This window comes from Gopherus flavomarginatus, chromosome 15 (genome assembly GCF_025201925.1).
Source record: "Gopherus flavomarginatus isolate rGopFla2 chromosome 15, rGopFla2.mat.asm, whole genome shotgun sequence".
Taxonomy (NCBI): domain Eukaryota; kingdom Metazoa; phylum Chordata; order Testudines; family Testudinidae; genus Gopherus; species Gopherus flavomarginatus.
This window is the reverse complement of record NC_066631.1, coordinates 28737284-28750083: the sequence shown is the minus strand read 5'-3', so window position 1 is coordinate 28750083 and position 12800 is coordinate 28737284. Positions and strand designations below refer to the sequence as shown.

At 48.2% G+C, this 12800-nt stretch overlaps 1 protein-coding gene across 5 annotated transcripts in view; it reads right to left on the bottom strand.

The window, feature by feature from the left end:
* The window catches only part of RPH3A (rabphilin 3A), a 120945-nt gene that overhangs the window by 105033 nt on the left and 3112 nt on the right, over nucleotides 1-12800 (bottom strand). The gene's annotated exons all lie outside the window — the stretch shown is intronic.

Sequence of the window (12800 nt, the reverse complement as noted above, 5' to 3'; positions counted from 1 at the left end):
GGCTGGGAGTGGTGGTTAGTCTGGAGCTGGCTGGGGTCAAGGGTGGAGGGCAGACCTGCGGGTCTGGCTCACTGCCCCCCAGAATGGACCCGGCCGAGGGGTCCGGTTCACTGTATCTACAAGCTCTGTTTTAGACCCTGTTCCTGTCATCGAATAAACCTCTGTTTTACTGGCTGGCTGAGAGTCACGTCTGACTGCAAAGTGGGGGTGCAGGACCCGGTGGCTTCCCCAGGACCCCGCTGGGGTGGACTCGCTGTGGGAAGCGCACGGAGGGGCAGAGGATGCTGAATGCTCCAAGGAGAGACCCAGGAGGTGAAGCTGTGTGAGCTTCTTGCCCTGAACAAGTCTGCTCCAAGGGAGAGGAGGCTCCCCAAAGTCCTGACTGGCTTGGTGGGGAGCAGTTCCAGAGCATCGCCCGGTGACTCCGTGACACCTGTACAGAGAAGCCACTGAACGGAACAGCAAGCAGTCCCGCATCTCTCCTGTCTGTGGTAAAAATGAAGAAGCTTCAGTATTTGAAAGAACATCAGTTCAACAGCCACGTGCTGAGGGGAGCCCTCCATTTTGCACTTCACGCTGGCTGCAGAGATCCAACAGCCAAAATACTGACCCAGGCAACCTATCTCACCAGCTCTCTCAGCTCTGCAATGCAGCTTTCTTAAACATTGAACAAGCCTGCTGCTCCTACACGACCTGCCAGTGCCAATGATGAGATCGTTTTTAACACTGAAAGCCTAATGCCATTAATCTGGTTAAAGAGAGCAGGCTTTAAAGCCTGTGCATTCAGCTAAACACACTTGATAACATCACATCTGTAGCAGATTTTCTTTTTTTGATAACTCTCTGGCAAACAAATAAATCGAACTGCAACGCCGGTTCTGGGCTGAATGTTTTTGCCATCACCAAAGAAGAGTTTTTGAACTTGAACAGATCCAAATACCCTCCTGTATCAAGCTGATGACTTTTAAACTAACCCACATTTGTGGTCCTCTCGGCCTGGGGGAATGCGTTCATTTAGATCTCTCAGCAGCGTAACGGAGTTTGAGAGGGCAAAGGAAGGCTCCGCAGAATTGTTTGATAGATTCCCTAAGTTCTCTGCAGGGTGGATGGTGCAAATTCATCCCAAATGACGTGCTGCACGCTTTTGGGGTGTCAGCCAGGTAACCAAATACACCGTTATGAAGCTTGTTCCTTCCAAAAACTCCCACCCTCACCCACAGCTTTGCCCTTCGTTTTTTGGCAGGAACTTGAAAAGCACTCTGAAAAAAGAAGCAGCTCTCAGCAAAGTGATTCTTCTCCATAGATTTGCTATCCAGGTGTTACTTCCATTCCACAGCATACACATGCTCACACACACAATTATGTGACCCACGGGTTTTCTAATCCATTTCTGAAAATATGGTCTCAACTAGCAATTAAATATGCCATTGTCTCACCAGTCCATCTACACATGTATTTAACAGGTTTAAACCTACGAACAGAGCATCCCACTTTAATTCAACTGCGCGACTTCACTATCAAGACTGCACTTCCCAGCTTAAAGTGTGCTCACCAAAGCCCGTAGCGCATGGACTCACACCACCGCATCCACTGCCAAGAGACAGTCGGGGCTGTAGGATCGTTCTGTACAGAAGGCTCAGCACAATGGTAACCTGATTGAGCAAACAGGGCTAGCAATGTAGCACACTTCCCCTGCAATATTACATGGGAAAATCCATACACACGGGGGGCTAGAACTGATTTGGATCTAAGCTCCATATTACCTAAAAGCACCCAAGTTAAAGGGGTTTTAGGTAACAGAATCTGGTTTTGACTCCCTCATATTTTCAGATGGGCCAAAATGATGTTCTGACGGGTGTCACCAGGTGGCGCTGTTACACATAGTCTTCCAAGATCTTTTTCTTCATGTTCAAGCAAATGGTCAATCTTGGGGAAATATGCTGTGTGGAATTCTTCATTTTATAATGCAGAGGATCTGGTTAGAGAGCTGTGCAAATAGCAAGATACCATAGTTTGTTCTCTGCTTCGGCCTATGATTGGAGTCAATTCTTGAGGCAGAGTTGCTCTCTGAGCACTGGGCATTGTTTTGGGCTAAAATCCCTGAAATAGGAGACTGCTCTGCATGCTGTTTGACCCTCTCTGTTCCAGGACTGGTGTACGTGTGTAAATAAAACAAGTTATCTTTATCTATATATCTTTCAATGACCAAACTACTCCCCTCCAAAAATTAGGCTGGTAAAAGTGGTTTCCCTGTGGTATATACACTATGTCATACACCGTAGTTGTGCATATGAATTTATCTAGGTACTATATATAAGATCTGTTGATACATACACCATATATTGGCCTAGATTTCTTGAGTAGAGCAATAAGATGGAGAATTGAAGCCTTATTATATAGCACAAGCTTCTCTTTAACTAGAAGGACATGTGACACAGCATGGCCAGAGGGCAGCAGGAGAGTGTTAGCAGGGAGCCTTATTCCCTGCAAGGGGAGGAAGGTTTGCTATAGATTAAGGAGAGCACCTGAAGCCAATTAGAGCACCAGCAGTCAGTCATGCGATAAAAACCCCTGCTTCAGTCAGACAGTGGGGGAGTTGGAGAAGAGAACAGTATTGAAGAGAGACAAAAGGAAAGTTTGGAGGAGTGCTGCGGTGGGCTGAGAAATCCAAAAGAAACCCTCGGTAAGGGGCACTTGGCTTGTGTAGAAGGAGGGCAAGAAGCCCCTTCCCAAGCTGAAGGGCAGGAGAGGGAAGTAGCCCAGGGGAAGGAACCGCTAGTTCAAGTGGTTCACCACAAACCTCAGGGCCCCTGGGTTGGGACCTGGAGAAGAGGGCGGGCCCAGGTCCCTCCCTCTCCACTCCCCTCCTCAAGGACACTAGTGGGGTAATTAAAATACTGGTTCAGAGGCAAACAATGGTGCCCTGAAACTTCCCCAAAGAAGAGGAAAAAGCGTGAGACCCAGCATAACAGTACCGGCAATTTGCTACAGGCTTTTAAAATATTTGTTCATGTGGGGGGAGGCTTCAATTACAGAACAAATTTTGTATGGCCCCACTCATCCCCAATATCAATGACCTTTTCTCCCAGGAGCTAAGTGCTAATTGGTTAGCGACAAGCTGAGGAACAGACCCCAAACTATTAAGGCTGGTGTATTTTAACATCCCTGCAGAAACCCTATGGTTAAGACTACGAAAACCACTCCATTCCAACTCCTTCCCAGTATAACTTTCTCAAATTAAAAACCCCTTTAGGACAGCAAGTGATCATCATTTTAGAAAGTTTGGGCTGACTGGGATAAGTTGATTTGGATCACATTGCTGGAAGTAGCCATGGTGAAGGGTTTTGTTGTTGCTGCTGTTTTTTTTAAAAAGAGCCAGATATATTCCACTAATCTGAATTCTATTGAGGTAGCCACGTCAACCCCATTTCAGTGGAGCCAGGCCAATTTACACCACATGAGGACTGGGCTCAAACAATCTATTGTGGGCACTTTATCTTTTACAGCACTGGAGAAATTCACAGTTAAAGGGAAAAGTTTGTTTGCAGGAACAGCACCAATTAACCTCACTGGTTAATTCTCAGCAGATGGCAAGGTCTCGGGGTCATTTCCCAGAGCCATTTGAACGGAGGATTCTGTCCTTTTCAGCAGCCACTAACAGATAGATGGGGGCGGGGCAGGAAAGGAGGGAAAAAAATTTATAGACTCAGGCTTTAAGGCCAGATAGGACCATCATGATCATCTAGTCCAGTGGTTGCCAACTGGTCCATCCCTCCTGCAGCCAAGCAGGGAATTCGGCCGCTAACAGTCCGGCAGCGCAGCGGGGCTAAGGCAGGCTCCCTGCCTGTCCTAGCCCTGTGCTGCTCCGAAGCGGCCGCCATGTCCAGCAGCGGCTCCTGGGAGATGGGGCAGGTGGCTCCACACACTGCCCCCATAGCTCCCAATGGGAGCTGCAGGGGCAATGCCTGTGGATGGGGGCAGCGTGCAGAACCAGCTTCTCCTCCCCCCCCAGCCCCCCAGGAGCCGCTGACAGACATGGCTGCCGCTTCTGGGAGCAGCGTGGGGTCAGGGGAGGCAGGGAGCCTGCCTTAGCCCTGCTGTGCTGCCAACTGGGAACCGCCTGAGGTAAGCGGCGCCCAGCCGGAGCCGGCACACCAAACCCCTCCTGCACCCCAACCTCTTGTCCCACCAAGCCCCCCCCACCCCAACTCTGGGCCCCTCCTGCACCTCAACCCCCTCCCAGAGCATGCACTCTGTACCCCAACCCCAACCACTGCCCAAGCCCTGAGCCCCCTCCCAGAGCCAACACCTCACACCCCCTCCCACACCCCAACCCCCCTCCTGCACCCAAACTCCCTCCCAGAGCCCACATTCTGAACCCCCTCCTGCATCCCAACCTCCTGCCCCAGGCTCAGCCCAGAGCCCTTCCCGCACCCCATCCCAGCCCGGTGAAAGTGACTAGGTGTGGGGGACAGCGAGCGACGGAGGGATGGTGTGAGCGGGGCAGGAGCATGGCCTCAGGGAAGGGGCTGGGCAGGGGGCGGGGCAAGGGTGTTTCGGTTTGTGTGATTACTGTTATTTCCACATTTTCTTTGAGGTAGATCCTGGGTTGCACTTAAATTCAAAAAGTGATCTTGTGGTTAAGAAGGTCGGAGACCACTAATTTAGTCTGTCCCCCAGCACACTGCAGGCCACAAACCCTTACCCACCCACTCCTGTTCACAGATCCCGAACCTCTGTCTGAGTTACTGAAGTCCTCCACATATTGTTGTTTGTGTTTCTGCAGTGCCTAGGAAGCTTAGTCACTGACCAGGCTCCCACTGTGCTAGGAGCTGTACAGACACAGAGCAAAAAAACAGTTTTTGATTTACAGCATCTGTGGCCTCTCTGCGGAGCCTGCCAATTAAACTGACAGCAGGTGACTTTTTTTCGGTTGGCAGTGGTTTTTACGAGGAGAGGGCATAGGACTGATACCAGCCACGCTCATTTCACGTAGCTCCAGTCCTCAGGTACCCACTGGAGTTTCCCCTTTGTAAGCCTTACAGAGATTCTTGCCATTTTATAAAAGCTTTACAGCTCTTGGGTTTTTTGGATCAAAGTTTTCATTGCTATTGATACACCCTCTGTGACCGAGCGTGGTCAGAGGAAAGAGAGAAATCACGGTGTCAGACGGTTTGATTTCTTACACTAACAAAAGAAATCTTTAAAAAATTAAGGAAATTATTTGGGGAAGTGGTTTGGACTGAAGAACTCAAGGATCTGAATGTGGAGGAGGCCTAGAATTATGTTAAAGTTGCAGGAGCTATCTGAAGCATGCATCCCAAGCAAGGGTGGGGGAGAAATCGTAGGGCAGGGTTGCAGACCAAGCGTCTCAAATATGTAAGCAAGGTGGCGCTCATCTCCCGGAATTTGATGTAAGAAGAAGCCAGGCCCCGTGCTGGAGGAGACAGCAGTTAAAGATTTTGACTTCATGGAGTCATTAAAAATAGCTGTATGCTGGGCTAGATTCTTGATAATGAGGTGAAGCCTCAGTACTTTCAAATTAATTATAATAATATTTTGAATACTGTAGGGCCTAGGATCCTTCATCACGGACCAGGACCCCACAGTTCTAAACCTGTTCCCCAAAGAATTATACAGATGTGAACTGAAGATAGAGGTGATTATATTCTTAATTTTTGGCACGGCTGATGTCCAGCTTCGTGTCTGATCAGTTTATTTGCAGAAAAGCCCAAAAGATTTAGTATCAGAGGGGTAGCCGTGTTTGTCTGGATCTGTAAAAGCAGCAAAGAGTCTGTGGCACCTTACAGACTAACAGACGTATTGGAGCATGAGCTTTCGTGGGTGAATACCCACTTCGTTGGATGCATGATCTAGTTAGGGAGAAGGATTTCTTGTAGCTAAAGAACAGGCCTAGGACTGAAGTGACCAGACTTCTAGTGCCAGGGTGCCACTAGCTTCCCATGTGACAGCAAGGAATGTGTCCTGTGTGACAAATGCACCACGAAACCAGTGATATACCTGAGGTACATCAATGATATTTTAAGCCTCTATCCACAGGATACAACTCTCTCATAGGATTTCCACCACAGCTTCACCCACCACTGCCCATCCATTAAACTCTCTCTGGAGCTCTCCCACACCAGCATCAACTTCCTGGACATGCTGATCAGCTTCAACAATGGAACCTACAGACAACTATACACAAGAAACCCCTGGATTCCCACACCTACCTGCGTAGACCCAGTAACCACCCAAACACACTAAGACATCGGTTATTGACAGCCCGACACTCAGATACCACAGAATATGCTCCGAGGAGATATACACCTTAACACACTCAGAATCGCTCTTGCCAAACAAGGACATTCCACTAGAGAGTTAGATTGCATCATGGAACAGACCACCCCAATACCCCGAGAGAAGCTGCTTTGAAACAGAAATGAAAGCCCCTCTGACAAGACACCCCTAGTTGTCACCTACCACCCCACACTGGAACCCATGAGGCACCATCAAACAACTACAACCCATACTTGATGGAGACCCCCTTGAGAAAGAAATCGTTCCTGCCCCCCCACACCCAGACTTCTGGCCTTCACACAACCCCCCAACCTCTCCAGGCTCATCTTCAGACACAAGCTCCCCACAGACCAGGACACACCAATTCAAAGCAGCACCAGGCCCTGCCAGAACAACAGATGCAAAACCTGCAGCCATAGCTCCAATGATCAACACCCCCCACAACACACCTTTTAAGATCCATGAGTCCTACACGTGCCTATCACATAATGTGGTGTCCCTCATCCAGCGCATTATGTAGGTGAAACCAGAAAATCACCGCGCTCTCAAATGAACTCAATCAGGAAAATGATTAGAGACAAGAATACCGCATCACCGGTGGGTGAACACTTTCCACAAAGCAATCGTTCTACATCAGACTGATCAGTCCTCATCCTCCAAAGGAAACCTGCACAACGCTTTTGGAAGTCAAGCCTGGGAGCTTAAATTCATTACTTTGCTATACACTGAAAATCATGAACTGAACAGAGACATTGGATTTATGGCTTATTACAACCATCTGTAACCCATTAACCCCCCTTTCTGTCCTAGGACCATAAGAGTTTTAATGGGCCACTCCCCCTTGACCAGTCCCCTAGAATGGATGTTAACTGAGCTGTTTGTTTGCTCTTGTACTTAGCTGTGACGCTCTCTGCACCCTTCCCAAACCGGAAGGAAAGCTCGCCTCTCTCACCAACCGAAGTTGGTCCAATAAAAGATATTGCCTCACCCGTCCCCCTTCTCTCTGGCAGCAAGGAAGTCATTGAGGCTAAAACTTTCCCAGGTGGCCCCTGATTTCAGGTGCCCAATTTCAGACAGCTGGAACCCAACCTGCAGAGGTGCTGAGCACCAGCAGCTCCCATTGACTTCAGCTGGAGTTGGGGGTGCTGAGCACTTCTCCCCTCCCCACTACCCCGGGTCTCAAGATGGGTACCCAGAAAGGTGAAGAAGCCTCAATCAGGGGCCACTCTGGAAGATTTTTTCCTTGATCTCTCTGTGCCTCTGGTTTGCTTGCCAGTAAAATGGGCCGTTACCACACTTAACTATCCCGTGGGGGTGGGCTGCAGGCAACTGATTGTGATCCACAGGAAACAGGCACTGCAGAAGTGCAAAGGAGCATGAGTAATCACCAGCATCAAAACCCCTGCAGACTACAGAACTGTCTCCATCAGGCTACAAACCCAGACACTTCTACAGGCTCCTGAACTCTAGCACCCGGAGTACGAGAGGATTACAAGCCTACAATGCAGCCACCACTGGATCAATTCTCTGAGCTTGAAGGACAGCAAATGTGACGGCCGTTCAGTTAAATAACAGGACAACTAATTTCATGGCTACTCTTGCTGAAAATCACTGGAACACTGCCCAGCGTGTCTCTAACTGTGCGACCACAAGGGTGTAACACGGCTCCCAAAGCACTTGTGCAAAGGTACTGCTTTAAACAAAATAAGCCCATCCCCCATAAATATACCTCGGGGCATTCAGATCTTCGCCACCTGTTTTTTGCCCTCCTGTTTTCTCTTTGTTCCTATTCAGATCCACAGGGCCCCAGTAGGGATCACAGTGCCAAGGAGCATTCCGCCTGCAAAATAAGCCTCGGTGGATCTGATCCTCTGTCCTACTGTCCTCTCCTTGCTGCCTCTCCAGGCTTTAATCTTCCTGCATTTTGCATACCAAGTTCTGCAGAAAGGGATTTTAATAGCAGCTCTGCGACAACAGATTATGGGGGATAAAACCCTGCCCGTACACTTTATTTTATGGGTACCCCACTGATGAGCGTAGGTGACTGTATAAAGGCAAGAGAGACTATTAGGCCAGGTCTACACTACAGACCTATGTCAGTATAACTACATCATTCGGGCTGTTAAAAATCCACACCCCTGAGAGACGCAGTTATACTGACCTCAACCCTGTGTAGACAAGGCTGTGTCGACGGGAGGGCTTCTCCCACTGCCGTAGTTACCGACTCTTAGGGTACATCTACGCTACCCGCCGTATCGGCGAGTAGTGATCAATCTATTGGGGGTCGATTGTGTGTAGCGTAGACGCGATAAAATCGATCCTCGATCGCTCTCCCTTCGACTGCTGAACTCCAACTCGGCGAGAGGTGGAAGCAAAGTGGACGCGAGAGCCGCAGCAATCGACCCCGCGCCGCGAGCACACAAGGTAAGTTGAACTATAATACGTCAAGTTCAGTTACACTATTCTCGTAGCTGAAGTTGCGTATCTTTGATCGATCCCCCCCGCAGCGTAGACCAGGCCTCAGGGAGGTGAATTACCTACGCCAACAGGAGAGCTCTTTCCTGGCGCGTAGGCGCAGCTTCACTTAAGCGCAGTGGCACCAATGCAGAGTTTGATGTGTAGACCTGCCCCAATTATGCTCTCACTTACAGGGGTGTAAATCGAAGTAACTCCACTGAAATCTTATTCACGCCAGACCAGTTCCACTGAAGTTAACAAAGTAACATTAGTGTAAGGCCAGAGTCAAGTCCAAAGAGATTTAGCTAATTCCCCTTTCCATGCCCCCATCTCTTTTGTTTAGCTAATGCCTTCTCGTCAGCATTCGACTACATTTACATAGCATGAGACATGCAGAAAATGTCTTTTTTCACTCAAAGTTTCCTGTCAGTCTCTAGGCAAAATAGAACAAAGGCAGCTAAGCTGTGGGGAGCGGGACAATTTATTTAAGCTGTGCAGTGACATTTTTCAAGTAACTCCTTCATAAACCAAACATCATTATAATGTTGTCATGTGAATTTTCTCCCGTTGATTAATAGCAGGGAAAACAAAAAATCAGTCCTTGGTTCATCCGACTGATCTGTGATTGCTAGGTCTTGGGATCTCTAGCAAGACAATAGTACGATGTAATTTATGCCTGCATTATATTATTAAACCTGATGGTTACTTATATCAAAGCTGTTGTGACAATGCTGGCTCGAAAGCGCTGCTCAGCAGCGGTTCACTGCACTGCTGTAATGCACATCTCTGGATGCTAGCTCCTGCAGACTAGCGAAGGCACCACGGTGAAAGGAGGGGGCAGGGGGGAAATCACTCACAGAGCACCTGATGCCTGCCTAGAGATGCAAAAATTAATTGGCTTTATTAAAAAAAATGTTCAGGAAAATGAAAACTCCAAAATCAGGTTGACACTGGATTTGTACAGGGAGAAAAGATTGGAGACAAATGTTCAAGAGAGCCTCGGGAGCTGTCTGTCTGTGGAGGATTTGTGGGCACATCTGTTTGTCGACACAGATCAGGTAAATGCACCCCCAAACCAGGTCACTGTACCGCGGTGTGTGCCCCGTTAGGGAGGGTCTTTTGAAAAGGAATCTCTTGGCAATATCTGGCTGCAGTGAGAGGCGCTCTCAGATACTACCATGATGGAAGCCACACGAGTATCTCAATAGCTGCCTTTCAGCCCCACTGACCAGGAAACTGATGTGAGATCCAAGACCACAGAAAAAGAACAAATTACAAGGTGAAGGAGAGAGAAACCTCAAGTGCCTTCCAGGAACTGACTATTCCCTTCTCTGGCTTCCAGCTCCCTGCTGGCCCAGTAGCAGTTTTGTCAGAGGCTGTCTTAGGTCAGATATTAAAACAATCCAGAAATGTAATCCTGCTGCTAGACTAGAAATCACAGCCTGATGGTGCAGTGACTGTCCAAGGAGGACAAAGTCTAAAAGATGGCAACATTCAGTCGACCATCCCTGGTGATCCAGTGGCCAGCAAGGTACAGGTCTGTTCAAAGTTTACTCACCTCTGCAGACAGCTAGGAGTATTAACAGAATCTTTATCTCGAGATTGGCAGCTGGAATGAAGCCAAAGGACACCCCACTAGTCCATCAGACTCAGGGACTTTAAATCAGCCAAGCTAACACCTGTGGGAGTTGAGTTTCCCAGGAAAGCTTAGGTTCTGTGCCAGAGGGTAGGTGGGATCAGAGGGTGTGGCGGGGACAGGATCAGCATTTTCTCTTTCAACACCCAAAAACACACAGAAGCAAAAATGTTTAATTTTGTACAGATTTTGCCCTGATCTTCCCCCATCAGGATTCATCAAAAGAGCAGTATGTGGCCACTCAAAAACATTTTGATTCCATTTCAAGTATCCCCAAATCCTAAGCCCTGTTCACAAAGTAGGAGAGAGGAGAAAGAGCTGTTCCTGAGCATGGCTGCAGCAAGGCGTTTGTGGTGATGGGGTACCTGAATGCCACACTGGGCCTGAGGGGGTTAAAAGAGAATACATGGCCCAGGTAGACCCATCCCTCCAGGCCTGCTAAGCTGCAAGGGTGGGATAAAAGTAGCTCAGAAACCCAGGCAAGGGGGGTAGACAGACTAGTCCAGAGAACTCTTCCCCAGGAAGCCAGACAGAAGATGGAGCCTAAGAGGGGACCACAGGGTGGGTAAGGCCCCAGGCAGAGCCTTCTCCAACCATCACCCCCTTTGAGAACCACCAGGTCCTGGTGCTTTGGACTGAGAGATCATAGGCAGGAAGTAACGCAGGGTGGCAGACTTAAGACTTTCTCCAGAGAGGAATCTGCCAGTGCTACTTCCCACAGGGCCCTCTGCGGAGGGAAGCCCTGGGTCCCCCTACCATGCTGCACGTAAGGGCAAAGTCCCAGATGCAGCAGGGGAGGACGAGACATACCCAGCCTAGGGTTCGGAACCAGGCACCACTACTGTCCCCCCCCCCGAGAAAGAGACAGAGGGTGGAGGTCAGATGTGCTAACCTCCAAGCACCCTATCACATATTATTTTCCCAGCCTCAAAAACCCACCACCATAATTAGTACCACTTATGACCCTTGTTGACAATTTCATTGAGAAGCCAAGGAATGACTAGAGATGGACCAGGAAGCACCACTTTGAGAGATATGCAATTGCTCAGCCTCCTGCCTACTCAAACATGAAGCTCTCTGCTTGTAGTGATTCATTATTACTGCTAATTAGCACTAATTATGATGGTAGTTTTCATTACACAGATACCTGTGTACCAGGAACAGACTGGAGACACTTGGGTCATTCCATAAGGATCAACAGTTGTCAAATAGTAACTTTTAGTCATCACCAACTTGCATCCTATTCAAAGTGATGATGAAGCATTGAAAGAGTCACATTCCATTTTCAGTCCCATGACCAAGGCAGCCCCTCAAATCGCTCCTTTAAACCCCAAAAAAACTTCAGATCAATGATAGTTATTTTCCCAGTCAACTACATAGACTCCTTTCCTAAACAACACGTCCCGCCCATGCAGTTTCTTTCATCTTAATAAACTTAAAATCAGCGGGAATTTAAATTTACACACACACACTCTCACAGCTCCAAATATTTGCTCATCTCCAACTGCAAGGCTAGCAAAAGCCAACCAAATTCCATCCTTAAACTCCCCAGAGGCGAACAATGCACCATAGACAGCAAGAACCAAAAATATTTTCAATTCAGCATCTCTCTCTTTTTGTAATACCTGTGAATTTACAAGACATTACAAAGAGAGACATTATTACTGGGAAATATAAATCAGGTACAAAGCATGGATATTATTTACATCCAGACCAGTTCACTTCTTTCTCGCTCACACACACAAAATACTTCACAGGTAACAGACACACAAATCAAAGTTGCCATTTTGTTGAGCATCCTCATCTCTCACTGGAGTGAGTGGGAGTGGAGGATGCTCAGCAGAGGACTCTGACCTAGGGCAGCTTGTGAAGTTAGAAGAACCATTAGATGTCTGTATCACTCCACAGCATCATTATTATATTTTTTTCTTCAGGAAAAGGAGCCAGAAATCACTGCGACCAAGTCCAGGTTCTCTGGGTTAGGGATATTTTGAGGCCTAATTCAGGTAATTTATTAGCAGCCTACTGCCCTACTCCATTGCTTTGTGCCAGCGTCAAATGTGGATGCTGCTTTTCATTTATGTGAAGTTCATGCTGTTGAAAAGTGCCAGATTCCAGCCTGGAGTCTCCCATTTATCCACAGGCCAGGAAACATCAGTGTAAACTTCCCCAGTCCTGCCCCTCACAGCTTGACCTGGACAGAGGGGAGTTTAGCATCCATGTCCATTCTGACCTCAGATTCTCTACTGATGATACCATTGGGGTGCCAGATGTGTTACAGACATCTATCCATCAGGGATATCCAGGGACAGCAAAGGGCCACCAGAGGTTAACAGCTGTAGGCCACTGGTGATGTGAACAGGTGACATGGAGAACGAAGAGCTCATGCACCATCACCAATTGCTGG